This window comes from Canis lupus, chromosome 20 (genome assembly GCF_003254725.2).
Source record: "Canis lupus dingo isolate Sandy chromosome 20, ASM325472v2, whole genome shotgun sequence".
Classification (NCBI taxonomy): domain Eukaryota; kingdom Metazoa; phylum Chordata; class Mammalia; order Carnivora; family Canidae; genus Canis; species Canis lupus.
In genome coordinates this window covers 48,148,158-48,171,023 of record NC_064262.1, presented here as the reverse complement: position 1 = coordinate 48,171,023, position 22,866 = coordinate 48,148,158, and the positions used below count along the sequence as shown (strand labels likewise).

General features: G+C 40.9%; 1 protein-coding gene across 1 annotated transcript in view; it reads left to right on the top strand.

Moving 5' to 3' along the window:
* LOC112666864 (adhesion G protein-coupled receptor E2-like) overlaps window positions 1–19,836 on the top strand; it is a 55,018-nt gene extending 35,182 nt beyond the window's left edge. The window contains exon 18 of the mRNA XM_049098216.1: window positions 19,052–19,836. The gene's annotated coding sequence lies outside the window, so the exon portion shown is untranslated. The remainder of the gene's footprint in view (window positions 1–19,051) is intronic.
* Window positions 19,837–22,866: the final 3,030 nt, after the last annotated feature.

Sequence of the window (22,866 nt, the reverse complement as noted above, 5' to 3'; positions counted from 1 at the left end):
TAATGGCTGAGTAATATTCCATTGTATACATAAACCACATCTTTATCCATTCATCTTTCGATGGACACTGAGGCTTCTTCTGCAGTTTGGCTATTGTGGACATTGCTGCTAGAAACATCAGGGTGCAGGTGTCTCTTGGGAATATTCTAAAGATCACTGGACTATATAGTTTAGATGGGTGGATTTTATAGTCTATAAAATATATCTGAATAATGCCATGAAACAATGTAAGACCAAGTGGATGGGTTGTGAAGCCGATGGAAAAAAAAATAAATTGAACAGTGCAAGAAAGGCCCCTAACCATGTTAGTTTCCCAGGATCCTGAAAAGTTGTTAACACGTGTGTGGGCTTCTCCTTTGCTTCAACACCATTTATCTCAGTAACATTATTCACTGTTAATATCTCAGCTAAAAATATAATTTCTTTAGAGAATCTTCTTTAACCATCCTAATCCCTCTGATTCCAAAGTAAGCATGACAACCAATGATACAGCTCATTGACTCCCATTTTTGTTTTATTGTTACCATATATTTGTGTGTATCCTACTCCAGGTGAGATATGTGGTTTTAAAACTATGTTTACTTTCTTTTTAGCGTTATCTTCAGACCCAACCACAAAGCCTATCACAAAAGAGTCACTCATTATTTGTTGATGAATGAATGAATGATTTATAGAATAGTTCTTTCTATATTCTTAAGAACCAATGAATTTTTTGCTTTCTCTCTTGTTCAGCTGCTGGCTCAACCAAGAAAAGAGATTTATATGGAGCTTCCTTGGGCCAGTCTGTGCCATTGTCTCTGTGAGTGATGACATCAGAGTATCCTTAATGCTCAGCTGGGTGTCATTAGAAGAGCAGAATTTTAAGCAGGGTGACAGTGGCAGGCATGTCACTGGATTGTCATGGCTTTGCTTAGTTTTCTAAACCTGCTCCTAAAACTAGAAACTCCACTGTTATTTAATATGAAGATGACTTAAATGTGGAATTGATGTTGGACAGGCTAGGATGCAGAGAACAGATTGAAATTTTATTTAGTAAGTCTTCTGTGGTTTCCCAAAGGTCAATTTAGCTTTCTTTCTGATGACCCTCTGGATTTTGAAAAGCAAGCTGTCTTCCCTCAACAGCGAAGTATCTACCCTCCAGAACACAAGGTAAGATGTAGAAGAGAGTGACCAACCCCATAGACATGTGTGATCCTAAGGACAAAGCCATGTGCCTCAGCAGTCCCTGATGCTTCTTTTCGGGGTCTTTTGAGGGGACCTGAGTAGAGAGAGGCAGCTACCCTTCTATGGCAGCTGGCTCAGATTCAGTAGGTGCAGCTAACAACTTGGCCGAATTTTCTGTTGATCCTTTTTTTTTTTCCCCAGAGAGAGTGAGAGCATCGGGGAGGGGAGTGCAGAGGGAGAGGGAGAGAGGGAATTTTATGCTGGCTCCACATTCAGTGGGGAGCCTGATTTGGGGCTTGATCCCAGGATCCTGAGACCATGATCTGAGCTGAAATCAAGAGTCAGATGCATAAATGACTGAGCCACCCAGATGCTCCTGTTCTATTCCTAACCCAAGTTTGTTACTCCCTCAGCAACAGGAAGAATTGACATTGGTTAATAAACATTCTCTGGACTTTTTCCATCAGTCCTATGACAAATGTGCAGGGAATCTTTATGTTTCCACAAAACACTTAGAAAAACCTGTGAATATTCCCACAACCCAGCCTACACTTCCATACTCCACCTCAGTTCAGGCTCCTACTGATACCTCTTGCATTCTTCTCCTAGTACATGTCAAATCTTCTGGGAGGCTTGGACGGTCCTTTGCTCTAGCAACCTTTGTGCAAATTTAATGCTGTTTCTTCCATGTTCTTATCATTATCATTTCCAAATGAAAATAGAAATCTTGCCTTTGTTATTTTTTAAAGAATTTATTTTATTTATTTATTTATTTATTTATTTATTTACTTACTTATTAATGAGAGAGAGAGAGAAGAGGAGAGGAGAGGAAGAGACATAGACAGGGGGAAAAGCTCCCTGCAAGGAGCATGATGCAGGACTCGATCCCTGGACCTTGGGATCATGCCCTGAACCAAAGGCAGATGCTCAACTGCTGAGCCACCCACGGGTCCCTCCTTTGTTATTTTTAATGCCCAGATCCCAGCACAGAGCCTGATGCAAAATGCCTCCTCAGTAGTGCTGGATGAAATCAGGGTCTCCAAGGAGCATCATAAAATTTTTGAAACTTACATTGTGAAATATCCCTGTCCTCCTCAATCCAAATCAAGATGCCATCGTGGTCCAAGTGGCATCTGTACTGTAGGAAATCATTGAGAGTAAAGATCAAAGTTGATCACCAGTCAGCTTGAGAACTCATCACCATCAGGGGAAGACAGAAGCTTCCATGGCTAGAGATGAGAATGGCTTTCATTGTGTTGTCCTGGGTGAATCATGAGCCTTCTTTCTCTTCCTACCCAGGATGCTGACATTTAAAGCCACAGCTCAGCTCCTCATCTTGGGCTGCACATGGTGCCTGGGCATCCTGCAGGTGGGTCCAGCTGCCCACGTCATGGCTTACTTGTTCACCATCATCAACAGCCTGCAGGGTGTCTTCATCTTCCTGGTGTACTGCCTCCTCAGCCAGCAGGTACTACTGCCCAGCTCCCACCTGGGACGCTTCCTATCTTCACTCATCTCAGTGAACTGATCCAGAGCATACTTTGCCTTTGCAGGTGCGGGAGCAATATAGGAAATTGTTCAAAGGGATCAGGAGAACAAGAGCTGAGTCAGAGAAATACACATTGTCCAGCAGGGCCACCTCTGATGCCTCCAAATAGAGCATGGTAAGATCAGGCATTGCTCCCAGAGCACTTCATTAAGTGACCTGCTTAAGTACCATATGCTTACCCCATTGAGCAATGTTAGTGTGCAACAGAATAGGCCCTTCAGTGGCTCACACTTGATTTGCTTTTTTTGTATATTTTTTTATTGGAATTCGATTTGCCAACATATACTATAACATCCAGTGCTCATCCTGTCAAGTGCCCCCTTAAATGCCCATCTTTTATCTATTAATTTAATGTTAACAATTTAGTTTTAATTAATTATTAACTTTCTGACTCCTCTATGAAGACGGTGCTTCCACCTGTTCTTTGGATCCCATCATTCATGCCTTATCCATTATCTTTAACTGTTAGCAATAGTCTCTTTTTAAAGGTTTGTTTAAGAATATATTTTGCTCCTTAGGGTATTGTGTTCATCTTAACACTTACACATCAACATCTTTTTTTTTAAATAATAAATTTACTTTTTATTGGTGTTCAATTTGCCAACATTTAGCATAACACCCAGTGCTCATCCCGTCAAGTGCCCCCCTCAGTGCCCGCCAACCAGTCACCCCCACCCCCTGCCCTCCTCCCCTTCCACCACCCCTAGTTCGTTTTCCAGAGTTAGGAGTCTTCCATGTTCTGTCTCCCTTTCTGATATTTCCTACTCATTTCTTCTCCCTTCCCCTCTATTCCCTTTCACTATTATTTATATTCCCCAAATGAATGAGACCATATAATGCTTGTTCTTCTCCGATTGACTTATGAAACACCTGCTATATGGTAAGCATAGCTAACTAAGTAAACAAGAGTCAATGATCTGAAGCAGTGATGCACATTCTACTCAGAGCTATGTTATCCTATGCTTTTTCTTTACACCCACCTGTATCTCACAGTTACTATGCAGCAGCCCCGGAAAGAGAAACATGGGGGAGGTTGATATACATATTTATATATTAAACAGAAATGTTAGCTTGTATTTTGGAATTTCTTATAAGGCTGCCTGGTATTTTCAACACCCTCTACCCACTGAGAAACCAGGAAGGAAAAGCAGTAATGGCGGGGATAATTCATGGGAATGGTTACTAAGAACCAACACTTACTGACTTAGATTGAACAGAGTTCTTTCCAAATGTTTCTCACCTCTTCCATTTTCTCCTAAAGACTTCCCCGAGTCTCTGCTCCTATCTAAAGGAGCCCACTCTGCTGCTAGGAAGTCATCCTGCATTACTTATAGCACTGGTTCTGCCACCGAATCTTCTGTCTCCTCCACCTTCCTCAGTAAATGTCATATCACCTATTTCATAGAGAATTCAGAGTCATCTGATGATGATACCTGGTGAAGTCTGTGTCATCGACCATACCAACCAAATATCAGCATGCATCCTGTCCACAGTCCTTTATCATTGGTGCAATTTCTCTCCTCTAGGATGAGTGCTACCACCTGTTCTTCGGATTCCATCCTTCATACCTTATCAATTATCTTTAATTATTGTTCATATATTCTCACCCTCTCTCTCTCCCGCCCTCTGGCGCCATCTCAACAGTATTCTCCCATAATCATGGAAACATGTTTGGTTCTCTTCTGTCTTTTATTTTATTTTTTTATTGGAGTTCAATTTGCCAACATATAGCATAACACCTAGTGCTCATCCCATCAAGTGCCCCCCTCAGTGCCCATCACCCAGTCACCCACACCCACCGCCCACCTCCCCTTCCACTACCCCAGTTCGTTTCCCAGAGTTAGGAGACTTTCATGTTCTGTCTCCCTTTCTGATATTTCCGACTCATTTTTTCACCTTTCCCCTTTATTCCCTTTCACTATTATTTATATTCCCCAAATGAATGAGACCATATAATGTTTGTCCTTCTCCGATTGACTTATTTCACTCAGCATAATACCCTCCAGTTCCATCCACATCGAAGCCAATGGTGGGTATTTGTCCTTTCTTTTTTAACTTAATTTAATTTAATTCTTTTATTATAAATTATTTTTTATTGGTGTTCAATTAGCCAACACATAGAATAACACCCAGTGCCCATCCCGTCAAGTGCCCCCCTCAGTGCCCATCACCCAGTCACCCCCACCTGCGCCCACAGCCCTTCCACCACCCCTAGTTCGTTTCCCAGAGTTAGGAGTCTTTATGTTCTGTCTCCCTTTCTGATATTTCCCACACATTTCTTTTCCCTTCCCTTATATTCCCTTTCACTATTATTTATATTCCCCAAATGAATGAGACCATATAATGTTTGTTCTTTTCCAATTGACTTACTTCACTCAGCATAATACCTTCCAGTTCCATCCACGTTGAAGCAAATGGTGGGTATTTGCCGTTTCTAATGGCTGAGTAATATTCCATTGTATACATAGACCACATCTCCTTTATCCATTCATCTTTCGATGGACACCGAGGCTCCTTCTGCAGTTTGGCTATTGTGGACATTGCTGCTAGAAACATCAGGGTGCAGGTGTCCCAGCGTTTCATTGCATCTGTATGTTTGGGGTAAATCCGAAACAGTGCAATTGCTGGGTCATAGGGCAGATGTATTTTTAACTCTTTGAGGAACCTCCACACAGTTTTCCAGAGTGGCTGCACCAGTTCACATTCCCACCAACAGTGCAAGAGGATTCCCCTTTCTCCACATCCTCTCCAACATTTGTGGTTTCCTGCCTTGTTAACTTTCCCCATTCTCACTGGTGTGAAGTGGTATCTCACTGTGATTTTGATTTGTATTTCCCTTATGGTAAGGGATGCAGAGCATTTTCTCATGTGCATGTTGGCCATGTCTATGTCTTCCTCTGTGAGATTTCTATTCAAGTCGTTTGCCCAATTCATGATTGGATGTTTGTTTCTTTGCTGTTGAGTTTAAGAAGTTCTTTTTTTATTTTTTATTTTTATTATTATTTTTATTATTTTTTAAAAATAAATTTGTTTTTTATTGGTGCTCAATTTGTCAACATAGAGAATAACACCCAGTACTCATCCTGTCAAGTGCCCACCTCAGCGCCCACCACCCAGTCATCCCCACCCCCCGCCCACTTCCCCTTCCACCTCTCCTAGTTCATTTCCCAGAGTTAGGAGAGTTTAAAGAGTTCTTTATAAATCTTGGATACTAGCCCTTTATCTGATACGTCATTTGCAAATATCTCCTCCCATTCTGTAGGTTGTCTTTTAGTTTTTTACCTTTGGCTATGCAAAAGCTCCACATCTTGATGAAGTCCCAATAGTTCATTTTTGCTTTTGTTTCTCTTGCTTTCATGGATGGATCTTGCACGAAGTTAATGTGGCCAAGTTCAAAAAAGGTGTTGCCCGTGTTCTCTAGGATTTTGATGGAATCTTGTCTCACATTTAGATCTTTCATCCATTTTGAGTTTATCTTTGTGTGTGGTGCAAGAGAGTGGTCTAGTTTCATTCTTCTGCATGTGGATGTCCAATTTTCCCAGCACCATTTATTGAAGAGACTGTCTTTCTTCCAGTGGATAGTCTTTCCTGCTTTGTGGAATATTAGTTGACCATAGCGTTGAGGGTCCACTTCTGGGTTCTCTATTCTGTTCCATTGATCTATGTGTCTGTTTTTGTGCCAGTACCAAACTATCTTGATGACCACAGCTTTGTAGTACAACCTGAAATCTGGCATTGTGATGCCCCCAGATATGGTTTTCTTTTTTAAAATTCCCCTGGCTATTCGGGGTCTTTTCTGATTCCACACAAATCTTAAAATAATTTGTTCCAACTCTCTGAAGAAAGTCCATGGTATTTTGATAGGGATTGCATTAAACGTGTCAATTGCCCTGGTTGACATTGGCATTTTCACAATATTAATTCTGCCAATCCATGAGCAAGGAATATTTTTCCATCTCTTTGTGTCTTCCTCAATTTCTTTCAGAAGTGTTCTGTAGTTTTTAGGGTATAGATCCTTCACCTCTTTGGTAAGGTTTATTCCTAGGTATCTTATGCTTTTGGGTGCAATTGTAAATGGGATTGACTCCTTAATTTCTCTTTCTTCCATCTCAGTATGTAGAAATGCCACTGACTTCTGGGCATTGATTTTGTATCCTGCCACACTGCCAAATTGCTGTATGAGTACTAGCAATCTTGGGGTGGAGGCTTTTGGGTTTTCTATGTAGAGTATCATGTCATCGGCGAAGAGGGAGAGTTTGACTTCGTCTTTGCCAATTTAAAGGCCTTTTCTTTCTTTTTGTTGTCTGATTGCTGAGGCTAGGACTTCCAGTACTATAGTTGAACAGCAGTGGTGAGAGTGAACATCCCTGTCTTGTTCCTGATCTTAGGGGAAAGGCTCCCAGTGTTTTCCCATGGAGAATGATATTTGCTGTGGGCTTTTCATAGATGGCCTTTAAGATGCTGAGGAATGTTCCCTCTATCCCAACACTCTGAAGATGTGATCAAGAATGGATGCTGTATTTTGTCAAATGCTTTCTCTGCATCTAATGAGAGGATCGTATGATTCTTGTCTTTTCTCTTGCTGATATAATGAATCACATTGATTGTTTTACGGGTGTTGAACCAGCCTTGCATCGGAGGATAAATCTCACTTGGTCATGGTGAATAATCTTAATGTATTGTTGGATCCTATTGGCTAGTATCTTGTTGAGAATTTTTGCATCCATGTTCATCAGGGATATTGGTCGGTAATTCTCCTTTTTGGTGGAGTCTTTGGTTTTGGAATTAAGGTGGTGCTGGCCTCATAGAACGAATTTGGAAGTACTCCATCTCTTTCTCTTTCCAAACAGCTTTAGTAGAATAGGTATGATTTCTTCTTTAAACGTTTGATAGAATTCCCCTGGGAAGCCATCTGGCCCTGGACTCTTGTGTCTTGGGAGGTTTTTGATGACTGCTTCAATTTCCTCCCTGGTTATTGGCCTGCTCAGGTTTTCTATTCCTTCCTGTTCCAGTTTTGGTAGCTTGTGGCTTTCCAGGAATGCGTCCACTTCTAGATTGCCTAATTTATTGGCGTATAGCTGTTCATAATATGTTTTTAAAATCATTTGTATTTCCTTGGTGTTGGTAGTGATCTCTCCTTTCTCATTCATGATTTTATTAATTTGAGTCTTCTCTCTCTTCTTTTTAATAAGGCTGGCTAATGGTTTATGTATCTTATTAATTCTTTCAAAGAACCAACTCCTGTTTTTTTTTTTTAATTGGTGTTCAATTTACTAACATACAGAATAACCCCCAGTGCCCGTCACCCATTCACTCCCACCCCACGCCCTCCTCCCCTTCCACCACCCCTAGTTCGTTTCCCAGAGTTAGCAGTCTTTACGTTCTGTCTCCCTTTCTGATATTTCCCACATATTTCTTCCCCCTTCCCTTATATTCCCTTTCACTATTATTTATATTCCCCAAATGAATGAGAACATATAATGTTTGTCCTCCGACTGGCTTACTTCACTCAGCATAATACCCTCCAGTTCCATCCTCGTTGAAGCAAATGGTGGGTATTTGTCATTTCTAATAGCTGAGTAATATTCCATTGTATACATAAACCACATCTTCTTTATCCATTCATCTTTCGTTGGACACCGAGGCTCCTTCCACAGTTTGGCTATCGTGGCCATTGCTGCTATAAACATCGGGGTGCAGGTGTCCCGGCGTTTCATTGCATTTGTATCTTTGGGGTAAATCCCCAATAGTGCAATTGCTGGGTCGTAGGGCAGGTATATTTTTAACTGTTTGAGGAACCTCCACACAGTTTTCCAGGGTGGCTGCACCAGTTCACATTCCCACCAACAGTGTATGAGGGTTCCCTTTTCTCCATATCCTCTCCAACATTTGTGGTTTCCTGCCTTGTTAATTTTCCCCATTCTCACTGGTGTGAGGTGGTATCTCATTGTGGTTTTGATTTGTATTTCCCTGATGGCCAGTGATGCAGAGCATTTTCTCATGTGCATGTTGGCCATGTCTATGTCTTCCTCTGTGAGATTTCTGTTCATGTCTTTTGCCCATTTCATGATTGGATTGTTTGTTTCTTTGGTGTTGAGTTTAATAAGTTCTTTATAGATCTTGGAAACTAGCCCTTTATCTGATACGTCATTTGCAAATATCTTCTCCCATTCTGTAGGTTGTCTTTGAGTTTTGTTGACTGTATCCTTTGCTGTGCAAAAGCTTCTTATCTTGATGAAGTCCCAATAGTTCATTTTTGCTTTTGTTTCTTTTGCCTTCGTGGATGTATCTTGCAAGAAGTTACTATGGCCGAGTTCAAAAAGGGTGTTGCCTGTGTTCTTCTCTAGGATTTTGATGGAATCTTGTCTCACATTTAGATCTTTCATCCATTTTGAGTTTATCTTTGTGTATGGTGAAAGAGAGTGGTGTAGTTTCATTCTTCTGCATGTGGATGTCCAATGTTCCCAGCACCATTTATTGAAGAGACTGTCTTTCTTCCAATGGATAGTCTTTCCTCCTTTATCGAATATTAGTTGCCCATAAAGTTCAGGGTCCACTTCTGGATTCTCTATTCTGTTCCATTGATCTATGCGTCTGTTTTGTGCCAGTAGCACACTGTCTTGATGACCACAGCTTTGTAGTACAACCTGAAATCTGGCATTGTGATGCCCCCAGATATAGTTTTCTTTTTTAAAATTCCCCTGGCTATTCGGGGTCTTTTCTGATTCCACACAAATCTTAAAATAATTTGTTCTAACTCTCTGAAGAAAGTCCATGGTATTTTGATAGGGATTGCATTAAACGTGTATATGCCCTGGGTAACATTGACATTTTCACAATATTAATTCTGCCAATCCATGAGCATGGAATATTTTTCCATCTCTTTGTGTCTTCCTCAATTTCTTTCAGAAGTGTTCTATAGTTTTGAGGGTATAGATCCTTTACATCTTTGGTTAGGTTTATTCCTAGGTATCTTATGCTTTTGGGTGCAATTGTAAATGGGATTGACTCCTTAATTTCTCTTTCTTCAGTCTCATTGTTAGTGTATAGAAATGCCACTGACTTCTGGGCATTGATTTTGTATCCTGCCACGCTACCGAATTGCTGTATGAGTTCTAGCAATCTTGGGGTGGAGATTTTTGGGTTTTCTATGTAGAGTATCATGTCATTGGCGAAGAGGGAGAGTTTGACTTCTTCTTTGCCAATTTGAATGCCTTTAATGTCTTTTTGTTGTCTGATTGCTGAGGCTAGGACTTCCAGTACTATGTTGAACAGCAGTGGTGAGAGTGGACATCCCTGTCTTGTTCCTGATCTTAGGGGAAAGGCTCCCAGTGCTTCCCCATTGAGAATGATATTTGCTGTGGGCTTTTCATAGATGGCTTTTAAGATGTCGAGGAATGTTCCCTCTATCCCTACACTCTGAAGAGTTTTGATCAGGAATGGATGCTGTATTTTGTCAAATGCTTTCTCTGCATCCAATGAGAGGATCATATGGTTCTTGGTTTTTCTCTTGCTGATATGATGAATCACATTGATTGTTTTACGGGTGTTGAACCAGCCTTGTGTCCCAGGGATAAATCCTACTTGGTCATGGTGAATAATTTTTTTAATGTACTGTTGGATCCTATTGGCCAGTATCTTGTTGAGAATTTTTGCATCCATGTTCATCAGGGATATTGGTCTGTAATTCTCCTTTTTGGTGGGGTCTTTGTCTGGTTTTGGAATTAAGGTGATGCTGGCCTCATAGAACGAATTTGGAAGTACTCCATCTCTTTCTATCTTTCCAAACAGCTTTAGGAGAATAGGTATGGTTTCTTGTTTAAACGTTTGATAAAATTCCCCTGGGAAGCCATCTGGCCCTGGACTCTTGTGTCTTGGGAGGTTTTTGATGACTGCTTCAATTTCCTCCCTGGTTATTGGCCTGTTCAGGTTTTCTTCCTGTTCCAGTTTTGGTAGCTTGTGGCTTTCCAGGAATGCGTCCATTTCTTCTAGATTGCCTAATTTATTGGCATATAGCTGTTCATAATATGTTTTTAAAATCGTTTGTATTTCCTTGGTGTTGGTAGTGATCTCTCCTTTCTGATTCATGATTTTATTAATTTGAGTCTTCTCTCTCTTCTTTTTAATAAGGCTGGCTAATGGTTTATCTATCTTATTAATTCTTTCAAAGAACCAGCTCCTGGTTTTGTTGATCTGTTCCACAGTTCTTCTGGTCTCGATTTTGTTGAGTTCTGCTCGAATCTTAATTAACTCTCTTCTTCTGCTGGGTATAGGATCTATCTGCTGTTTTTTCTCTAGCTCCTTTATGTGTAAGGTTATCTTTTGTATTTGAGTTCTATCTAGTTTTTGAATGGATGCTTGTATTGCGATGTATTTCCCCCTTAGGACTGCTTTTGCTGTATCCCATAGATTTTGAACGGTTGTATCTTCATTCTCATTAGTTTCCATGAATCTTTTTAATTCTTCCTTAATTTCCTGGTTGACCCTTTCATCTTTTAGCAGGATGGTCCTTAACCTCCACGTGTTTGAGGTCCTTCCGAACTTCTTGTTGTGATTTAGTTCTAATTTCAAGGCATTATGGTCTGAGAATATGCAGGGGATGATCCCAATCTTTTGGTATCAGTTCAGACTCGATTTGTGACCCAGTATGTGGTCTATTCTCGAGAAAGTTCCATGTGCACTTGAGAAGAATGTGTATTCAGTTGAGTTTGGATGTAAAGTTCTGTCGATATCTGTGAAATCCATCTGGTGCAGTGTATCATTTAAAGTTCTCGTTTCTTTGGAGACTTGCTTAGAACCTATCGAGTATAGAAAGAGCTAGATTGAAGTCACCAAGTATAAGTGTATTATTATCTAAGTATTTCTTCATTTTGGTTATTAATTGATTGATATATTTGGCAGCTCCCACATTCGGGGTATAAATATTCATGATTGTTAGGTCCTCTTGTTGGATAGATCCTTTAAGTATGATATAGTGTCCCTCTTCATCTCTCACTACAGTCTTCGGGGTAAATTTTAGTTTATCGGATATAAGGATGGCTACCCTGCTTTCTTTTGAGGACCATTCAAACGGTAAATGGTTCTCCAACCTTTTATTTTCAGGCTGTAGGTGTCCTTCTGTCTAAAATGAGTCTCTTGTAGACAGCAAATAGATGGGTCTTGCTTTTTTATCCAGTGTGATACCCTGCGCCTTTTGATGGGGTCATTAAGCCTGTTCACATTCAGAGTTACTATTGACAGATATGAGTTTAATTTCATCATGATATCTGTTCAGTCCTTGTTTTTGTGGATTGTTCCACTGGACTTCTTCTTAAAGGGGAATTTTAAGAGTCCCCCTTAAAATTTCTTGCAGAGCTGGTTTGGAGGTCACATATTCTTTCAGTTCCTGCCTGTCTTGGAAGCTCTTTATCTCTCCTTCCCCTTTTGAAGGAGAGCCTTGCTGGATAAAGTATTCTTGGTTGCATGCATTTTCTTCTCATTTAGGACCCTGAATATATCCTGCCAGCCCTTTCTGGCCTGCCAGGTCTCTGTGGAGAGGTCTGCTGTTACCCTAATACTCCTCCCCATAAAAGTCTTGTCTCTTGCTGCTTTAAGGATCTTCTCTTTATCTTTGGAATTTGCAAGCTTCACTATTAAATGTCGAGGTGTTGAACAGTTTTTTAAATTTTATTTTAGGGGGGAATCTCTCTATTTCCCGGATCTGAATGCCTGTTTCCCTTTCCAGATTAGGAAAGTTTTCAGCTATGAATTGTTGAAATACAAATTCTGGCCCTCTGTCCCTTTTGGCACCCTCAGGAACCCCAATTAAACGTAGGTTTTTCTTCCTCAGGCTGTCATTTATTTCCCTTAATCTATCCTCGTGGTCTTTTAATTGTTTGTCTATTTTTTCCTCAGTTTCCCTCTTTGCCATCAAGTTGTCTTCTATGTCACTTTCTTCTTCCTCATTAACCCTCATTGTTAGGACCTCTAGTTTGGATTGCATCTCATTCAATTGATTTTTAATTTCTGCCTGATTAGATCTAAATTCTGCAGTCATGAAGTCTCTTGAATCCTTTATGCTTTTTACTAGAGCTACCAGTAGCTTTATTTATTTTTTTTCCTAAATGTTTTTTTTTATTGGTGTTCAATTTACTAACATACAGAATAACACCCAGTGCCCGTCACCCATTCACTCCCACCCCCCGCCCCCCTCCCCTTCTACCACCCCTATTATAATAGTGCTTCTGAATTGGCTTTCTGACATTGAATTTAATCCAATTTTTGTAACCCTGTGGGAGAGAGGACTGTTTCTGATTCCTTCTTTTGAGGTGAGTTTTTCCTTCTAGTCATTTTGCTCAGTGCAGAGTGGCCATAAGCAAGTTGTATTGGGAAAAGGAGAAAAAGAGAGACAATAAAAAAGAAAGAAAAAGAAAAAAAAGAGAAGAGAAGAAAAGAAGAAAAGGGGGGGAGGTGGAAGCAAACAGAAACCAAAAAATAAGGGGGAGTGTCGTCTCATTGTATATATTGCAAATCCCTTGACTTCCCCTGGAACTTTCCGGTGCTGCTTGGTCAATAACTTGCTTTTACCCTGTCCTTCTAGCTGGTCTTCTGGGGGAGGGGCTTGCTGTGCTGATTCTGAGGTGTGAGCTCTTGGGGGAGCTCAGTGGAGTTGTTTTTCCTGTTCATCCTGTGGGACCACTGTGAAGCTCAGTGGGGGTTGTTTTTCCTGTGAGGACCCAGGAGGAACAACAACAGTGGCGGCGGCCATCTCTCCAGCCCTGGAGTCAACTCCTGCAGTAACTATGGAGCTCTCAGTCTGCAGGGGCCTGGATGCTCCGGGGGCGGGCCGCTGATCTGCACAGCTGGGTGCCGCCCAGGGGCAGGAGCATCCTGGCTGTCCTGGGCTCTCCCGGCGTCTGCCTGTCCGGATCTTGGGCTGTGTCCGCCCGCACCCTGGGCTCCCTGGCCTGCGCTGCTGGAATCTAGCTCCTGGGACCCTCAGCCCCCTCTGTGGGGAGCCGCCACCTGAGCCACCTCCGAGCTGCTCCCGGGTCCAGCCAGGCGTGTGCTGCACCCTTTAGGGAGCTCGGCTGTGGGGTGTGGCATGCTCTCCCCTGGGGCGCAGGTCCTCTCTTAGTGTCCCAGGGAGCCTGAGGGCATCCCCGCCCTCCTGGGGTCCTGTCCGAGCTCCCTGCGAGCGCCTTTCCCTCTGGGAAGGTTGGTAAAGCTCCTGCTTCTCCAGGTCTGGGCTTTCATGTCCTGGGGGCACTCGGGGCGGCCTTAGCCCAGCTCCTGCGGGGGTTCCTCCCCCTTGGATGCCTTTTATTTCTTTATTTTTTTCCCCGTCTTCCTACAGAAGCGCGAACTCTTCTCACTGTAGCATTCCACCTGTTCTCTCTTTAAATCTCAGGCTGAATTCGTAGGTTTTCAGGATGATTTGAAAGTTATCTAGGTAATTTGGTGGGGACAGTGACTTGGGGACTCTACTCTTCCACCATCCTGCTCCCTCTGGTTCTCTTCTGTCTTAAAAAAATGAGTGTAACTTGCCCCACTTTTAGCTGCCAGACAAGAGTTGACTTCTCTCTGCTTAAATGTACTCTCTACTTCCCCAACCTTTGCAAGTGTGGTTTCTTTCCCTTATCATGCCACCCAATCAAACATCTCTTAGACCTACAATGATCTCCATGTCCCTGAAAGTTTTCTTAGAAACGGGGGACACTATTCATCTTTTCTGATGGAACACTCCATCCTTATCTCCTCTAGATTCTACTCATACAGACTTCTACGTCTTTCTTCCATTCTCTCTAGCTTTTTTTCTCTGTTTCCTTTATAGCTCCATCCAATGGATCAGTTCCAGAAGCACTTCAGTTCTCATTAAGTTCTTTCCTCCTAGACAATAGCATCTATCCTTTAGGTTCAATTACCATCTAAATACAAATGACAGCCATGTACATTTCTCTATCTGATCTCTGAGATCTAGATGAGTATTTCCAGTTTCTTATTTCTCATATCTAGAACTAACTCAGCCTTCTAGTAAAAGACTTGCAATCTTTACCCCAGTTCAGTCCTTTCCCATGATGTCTTTCTCTGGATGCACTACATTCATCTTGTGGCACAAGTTTGGACTCTTTAAAAGTTATCCTCAGTAATGATCTTATTTCCCAGCACAGCATATCCATTATACAATCCTTGTTTTATATTCTCAATATGTTCCCAGTGTGTCCAGCAGGCTCAATCTTCATCACCCCTCCTTAGGACACTGCTATCTTTACTTGCCTAAATAGCTGCAGTTTCCACCTAACTGACCACCCCTTTCTAGTCTTGTCACCTTCCTGTGCACCTTTACATACAAATCAGAGGGATCTTTTCAAAACACAAATAAAATCGTGTCACCCCTTTGTTAAACTCATTACATGTAGGATCAAACCTCAAATCTGTAAATCAATGAGGACCTGCTTGGGTTGTCTCCTGCTCACCTCTCCAGCTTCGTCTATTATGAATGTACCATCATTCTGGCCAGATCAGATTTCTTTCAATTTTTTAATTTCACTGTGTTTCTTTGGTACAAAGGCTTTGCACATATTCCTTGTCCTTGAAACACTCTTTTGTTTTCCTCGACTCAAAAGTATGTCAGCCTTCACATCTCAGTTCACGTGTCCATTCCTCCAAGAAGCCTTCTCTTCCTGCTTAGGTTAGGTCAGGTTCTCTTGTTTTTCACCCTGATGGTCTTTCCTGCAGAGCATTTGTCAGAGTCATTTTAGTCTTGGTTTTCACTATTTGCTTTGTATCTGTCTTCCCTGTAGATTCCAGGCCCAACAGGTGCCATGTTGGTTTTTCCCTCTAATGTATCCCCAGCATTTCACATGATGCTAGGCACATAGAAATGCTCGATACATAACTGCTGCATGACTATTTAAATTAAATGCACAGAGTGCAGCTGCAGAAGGTGCAGGAACTGTCTTGCTCATCAATCTCTTTCTAACTTTCCCAGTGCTCATTAATGGTCTAGAGAGCAAACAAGTGAAGGAATAAATAATAGAATGAATTGCCTGACCAGGAGGGTAATAATACAGTAGAATAAACTACTGATTCGGTAATGATGCCCCCTTTCTCGCAAATTTCAAGTTACTTCTCAGCCTTGTGGTTTTATTAGTGACCTTCACATCTACTTATTAAGACCCAAGTATTTCCTTATGATCCAAGAGCATTGTGTAGATACACTGACTGAAACAGGTCTGGACTGAAACAGGTCTGGAATGAAATCCCACTCTCCCAAGTGCTTGCTATGTGAACTGGGTCAAATTGCCACACATTTTAAATCTTCCGTTGCCACCTCCTTCTCTTCCTTACACATGAGACAGTTGTCTTAGAATCACTGAATTGGAGCTAATTTCTGGCTTCCTTATGTAGGCTTTCAGGTGGGTCATGCATTGGTGGGAGGGGGGCTGAATATCTCCCACATACACTGTAGATGTTGATTCAGCCAAGGATGGGGAATGTAACCCCATCCACCTAACTGGGAGCTAATGCAACATCCCTTAGTACAACTGATGCCATCACGTAAGGGGCAGTCACACAGATCTGAGATGTTCCATTCTGGCTGTATCACAGCCTTGTCCCACTGGGGGATTGCAGTTATTCAGCAAGAATGTAACAGATAGTCCACATCTTTCTGTTTAGGGAATGCTAATAGTACTTAACCCTCCATATTTTTGGTGTCAGCCAGTCCTCAGCAAGGCCAATCTTCATTCCTGGAAGCTAATCCCTAGGAGTCCCTAAATAATATCTGAGCTTCTCTCACTCTGGAATTCCAGTAAATGGGTATTTCCACATGGATTCTTTGTATTAGTTTCCTATTGCTATTGTAACAAGTTATCGCAGACCTACTGCTAAAAACAACATAAGCATTAAAGGTGCCTAGGTGGCTCAGTTGGTTAAGCATCTGACTCTTGATTTCAATTCAGGTCATGAACTCAGCATCCTAAGATCAAGCCCCACATCAGGCCCTGTGCTCAGCGTTGAGTATGCTTGAGATTCTCTCTCCTTCTTCCCCTCCCACTGTTCTCCCTCTCTCTCTAAAACAAACATTATATGGTCTCATTCATTTGGGTAATATAAATAATAGTGAAAGGGTAAAAAGAAAAGAAAGGGAATAGAGGGGAAGGGAGAAGAAATGGGTAGGAAATATCAGAAAGGGAGACAGAACATGAAGACTCCTAACTCTGGGAAACGAACTAGGGGTGGAGGAGGGTGGGGAGTGGGGATGACTGGATGGTGGGCACTGAGGGGGGCACTTGATGGGATGAGCACTGGGTGTTATTCTGTATGTTGGCAAATTGAACACCAATAAAAAATAAATTTATTATTAAAAAATAAAAGAAATTAGTAAATCTTTAAAAAAAACAGAAACATTTATCTTACATATCTAGAAGTTTAAAGTTTCAAATGGGTCTTATGGGAGTAAAATCAAGGTGTCAGCATAGCTGAGTTCCCTCTGGAGACTTGAGGAAAGTTTGAATTCTTGTTTTTTTCCAGCACCTAGAGGCTGGCTGCATACCTTAGCTAGTAGCCCCTCACTCTATTTACCTTTCAAAGCCTACAGTGCAGCATCTTCAACTGTAACTCTATCACTCTCTCTCTCTCTCTCTCTCTCTCTCTCACACACACACACACACAGACACACACACACACACACTCTTCCTCTCTCCCTTGCTTCTGTCATTGTATCTCCCTTGCTCTCTTCGACTTTCCTGCCTCCCTCTTTCCCTTAAAAAGACCTTAATCATTACATTGCCTCACTTTCCATTTATAATACTTAATTTTATCTGGAAAGTCAATTTTTTTCTGTGTAAAATGAAATATTCACAGGATCCAGAGATTAGAATGTGGGCATCTTTTGTGGAATCCTTACTCTGTGTACCACACTATGGTAGGATGTCTACTGTACATAGGTTTGGTTTGCATATTGTAGAGCCACCAAAATCTGCCTCAGGTTATAGTATTTGAGTAAATATCAACCCCACCCCCTGTGATGATCTATACAGTGAAAAACATACTTTCTGTGAGAAAAATAGCACCTCAAAGCCAAGGAATGTATTAAAATTTGAGTAATCTTATCACTGTTTCTACTGTCTTTGGGAAAAGGACTAAGCAAATTCATTCCTTTACGTATTTGTATCTTCTACTGTCTCCTAAAATTTGGTGCCTCTGGTGTTTAAAGATATAAGGAATGTTTCCCTCTCATCCTGTCATCTCTTCTGTGGTGTCCTGTAGTCTTGTTCAAGAAAAGCACTTGTGTTTAGTTCTAAGTAATTTCATGATGCATATTTTTTATAAGCTCATTGTGTAGAGATAAGCATGTGAAGTTGCCTAACTCAAAAACCAGAAATCACACTAAAGTTCCTATAGACACAGGAACAAATAACTCATATTGGGAATAACAAGGATAAGTGGGAAAAGGAGAATTCAGTGTTTTTTCCTTTATATCTTAGCTGATTGACAACAGATAACATTTCTTTTTTTTATAAATTTATTTTTTATTGGTATTCAATTTGCCAACATATAGAATAATACCCAGTGCTCATCCTGTCAAGTGCCCACCTCAGTGCCGGTACGTTTCTGACCTTGTGTTAATTTCTCACTTACTGAAACGCCTAGGTGGCTCAGCAGTTGACCATCTGCCTTTGGCCCAGGGCGAGATCCTGGAGTCCCAGGATTGAGTCCCACATCAGGCTCCCTTCATGGAGCCTGCCTCTCCCTCTGCTTAAGTCTCTGACTCTCTGTGTCTCTCATGAATAAATAAATAAAATGTTAAAAAAATTTCCCATCTTTTTAGTTTCTCTATATGTAGAGTAGCATTTCACAAACCCTGTATCAGAGCGATTTGGACATACATCTTGAAACAGATAATATTTTTCTATCGCACATTTCATTACTCTTATCTTTTGTAACTTAGGGGTTAAGAAATATAGGGAGATGGGACTTCTGGTGAAGATGTCAGAAATATCTGATATTTTACTCTGACATATTCACTTGGCAAGGGGATTTTGTGACTGAAAGCTTCTTAAATTTCCTATATCTTTTTTTCAAAGGAAACTTTTAAAAAAGAGTTGTTGATTAATTTTGAGAGAGAGAGAGGTGGAGAGGGAGGGACAGAAGGAGAGGGAGAGAGAATCTCAAGCAGACTGTGCACTGAGTGTGGAGCCCAACATGGGGCTTGATATCATGGCTTTCATCATGACTTGAGCTGAATCCAAGAGTCAGATGTGTAACTGACTCAGCCACCCAGATGCTTCAAAGGAATTTTTTGAATTATCTTTCTGTAGTCTTGTATATCATTTCTAAATATTTTTTTTCTAGGTTAATTAAAAAATCTGATGAATTATATCCCCATCTCCCATGGAAAATTGGAACTGTTAATCTCTGAGCCCTTGAGTGAGGATAAACAAGACTTCATTGTGTGTGTATTTCAAGAAATTCACCATGTCAACAGTGTGAAAGAAGTCAACCTTGCTTGATACTCAATGCCTGCAAAATCTGGAATTTGTCTGTGCCCTTCAGTGTGCTTAGAAAACTCTCAACATATAAAGAGCCATCTGTGGACCAATTTCTTGGTCACTTTGGTTTACAACCTTTTCTGAAGCCTCTCCTTCCTACAAAGATGCTTCTAGATGCTGAACGTCTATGAGCAGGAAAACCTGCCTCAATGGATTTTCCTACCTACAGCAACCATGAAAGTGGAAATGTTCACCCCAGAGTCTGGATTTTGAAATTTCTTTGTTCTGTGTTCTGTGAGCTTAATTATTCATACTTTCAAAGATATCAATTTCTCACTAGGTCCAAGGGAGTGATCACAAGAGACACAGGTTTAACCTTCATTGAGATTTCAGGGGGAAATAAAGTGATTTTCGCAGCTATGGTTGACTCAGAGTCTGAAAGATTCCTATAAATCACATCTCTATAGCTGGACAACTGAAACATGAACCATTTCACAGTCATCGCTGTCTTGTTTCATCATCACCTGATGATACAGATAGTTGGAAAACTCCGATCATGAGATGTATGTTTCAGGCTTTGTGGGCCAGTGTATTAGTCAGGGTTGTCCAGAGAAATAGAACCAACAGAACACACACACACACACACACACACACGTTTTTATGAAGGGATTATATATATATATATATATATATATATATATATATATATATATATATATATAAAATATATTTGTATATTTTTTATTGGAGTCCGGTTTGCCAACATATAGTATAACATCCAGTGCTCATCCCATCCAGTGCCCCCCTCAGTGCCCGTCACCCAGCCACCCCATCCCCCTACCCAACTCCCATGAAGGGATTTATAATGAAGTATTGGCTCAAGTGATTATGGAGCTGAGTCCCACAGTCTGCTTTCTGCAAGCTGGAGACCCAGGAAAGATGGTGGTTTAGTTTAAAGGCCTGAGATCCTGGGAGCTGATGGTATAGATTCCATACTGTGTCTGAAGGCCTGAGATTTGAGCCTGTTGATTGTAGAAGATGTACGTCCCAGTCAATTTACCAGACTGAATTCTTTCAACCTTCTTCCACTTAAAAAAATTTTATTTAGGCTCTCAAGGGATTGGATGATGCCTATCCACATTGGAGAGCACCTTCTGCTTTACCCAGTCCATTGAAATGCTAATCTCTTCTGGAAACACCCTTACAGATACACCTAGAAATCATGTTTAACCAGCTATCTGGCATCCTGGGGCCCAGTCAAATTAACACATGAAATTAGACATCACTGCTAGAATCTATAGCAACAATATGACTCTGCCATTGTAGCATGAAAACTGCTATAGACATTCATAAATTGATGGTTATGACTGTTTTAATAAATCTTTATTTTTAGACACTGAATTTGAATTTCATGAAATGTTCATATGACACAAAATATCATTCTTCTTTTGATTTTTTCACATGTTTAAAAATATAAATACTGTTCTTACCTCGTATGAATGGGAACCTGCAACTCAATGGTGCATAGACCTGGTGTTGAGCCAGATTTTGCACATGGGCTGTTGTTTGCTGACCTGTATCCTAGGATGTTTGGGGGAACTCTTCATCCACACCAATTTATTCAGGCACTTTTCAAATATTTGAGTACTTACTGTTTAAGGCACGATGTTAAATTGAAAGAAATGGAAATGGCGCTTGACAGGATGAGCACTGTGTTATTCTGTATGTTGGCAAATTGAAGACCAATAAAAAATTAATTTATTATTAAAAAAAAGAAATGGAAATGAAGAAGGTAGACATGCTTCCCCTGTCCAGGAATCCTGAGGACCTTGTATTAGCTTAGACTTCCATAACAAAATACCATAGACTGAGGGCTGAAACAACGGAAATTTATTTTGTCCCAAACGTGGAGGCTGGGAAGTCCAAATCTAGTTTTGACAGTGTTTGGTATTTGGTGAGAGCACTCTTCCTGTGTACCTTCTCACTGTGCTCTCTCTCTCTCTCTCACACACACACGCAATCATTCTATAGGCATCTATTGTTTACAGTTTTGTATCTATCCTTATTATCATTATTTCTGTACATGTACATATGTATTTATGTATCTCCATACATGTTATAGAAATGGATTCATGCTGTGTGGATAAAACTGTGGAATTTATTTTTTATACACAGCTTTTACACAGTTATAGAGTAGTCCCTAGTATGGCTATATCGTGTTTAACTACTTCTTATTAATGAACATTTGGGTTACCTCCTGGCAGTGAAAATTCTGAATATAGAAGTTGCATATTTGATATTTTAATGGACATTTGGGTCAGAAGCTACTGTTCTGGATACCACACTTATAATGGAAGGGGATGAGGCCTATCTCTGAGATCCTTCACCTACTACACCAGAGGTCAGTAAACCTTCTTTAAAGGTCCAGATAGGAAATATTTTCAGCTTTGTGAGCCATATGGCCTCTTACAAGGCCTCAACTTAACTCTGTGGTTGTCCCCCCAAAACAATTATGTAGACAATACATCAATGAATGGGAATGACTATGTGCCAACAAAACTTTATATACAGACTCAGGCAGCCAGCTCATGAACTGTTGTTTGCCAACCTCTAAAATAAACAGAAGTAAGTCCTAGGGTCAGAGTCCGAATTCAGGGACCTGCACATCTGAGAAGACAGAGGAGAAATTGAATGGGGTAAGACAGAGTGTTCATATGTAAGTGGCCCTCTTTGCAGCCCTGACTACATCAGCATAGTCCCGCCCTGAAGCTGGATCTGCTGGATGTGACAGCACACCTGATTCAGTGCATCCACGTGTTCCAACTGTTACTTCCTGTTAACAGTACCCTGTCCTCTGCTGTCCTCTGCCTGCAGTTGTTTCTGATAAGAGCTCAGTGAAAACTTATGTTGCGGTTTCTCCTCATGTAAAGTGTCATTTTTCTTTGTTTTTTAGGATTTTGATTAGGATGTCTGTAGATGTGCTTTTCTTTGTATTTGTCCTGGTTAGGGTTTACAGGGCTTTGTGAATCAATAAATTATGTCTTTCAACAAATTTGGGGAATTCTTAGCCATTATTTAAATATTTTTCTGCTCCATTTCTCTCCTCTCCTTATTTCTTTTTTTAAAGATTTTATTTACTTATGAGAGAGACTCATTCCTGGGACTCCTAGATCATGCCTTGAGCCGAAGGCAGACGCTCAAACACTGAGCCACCCAGGCGTCCCTTTTTCTCTCTTTTCCTTGAAATTCAGATACAGAGAGTCCTCAGAAAACTGTATAAAACATTACTTTAAATGTAGAATGTGTGTTTTTCTTTGTGAAATAGATTATTTGTAATTGACTAATTCATAATGAAAATGAATGGCTATCAATGTACACTCATAAATACCCATAAAAGGGCTTATGTTTTTGTATTGGATGACAGTCCTTTGGATGTATTCTCCCGACCCACTGGTGATCTTAGAACCAATGTAAGGATGACCACGTTAAAGCATTACTTACAGGAACATCTTAGGAGGAAGGGGAGCAAGTGGGAAACAACAAGAAATTTGGGACTGGGTGACGGGCACTGAGGGGGCACTTGATGGGATGAGCACTACTGGGTGTTTTTTTAAAAATAATAAATTTATTTTTTATTGGTGTTCAATTTGCCAACATACAGAATAACACCCAGTGCTC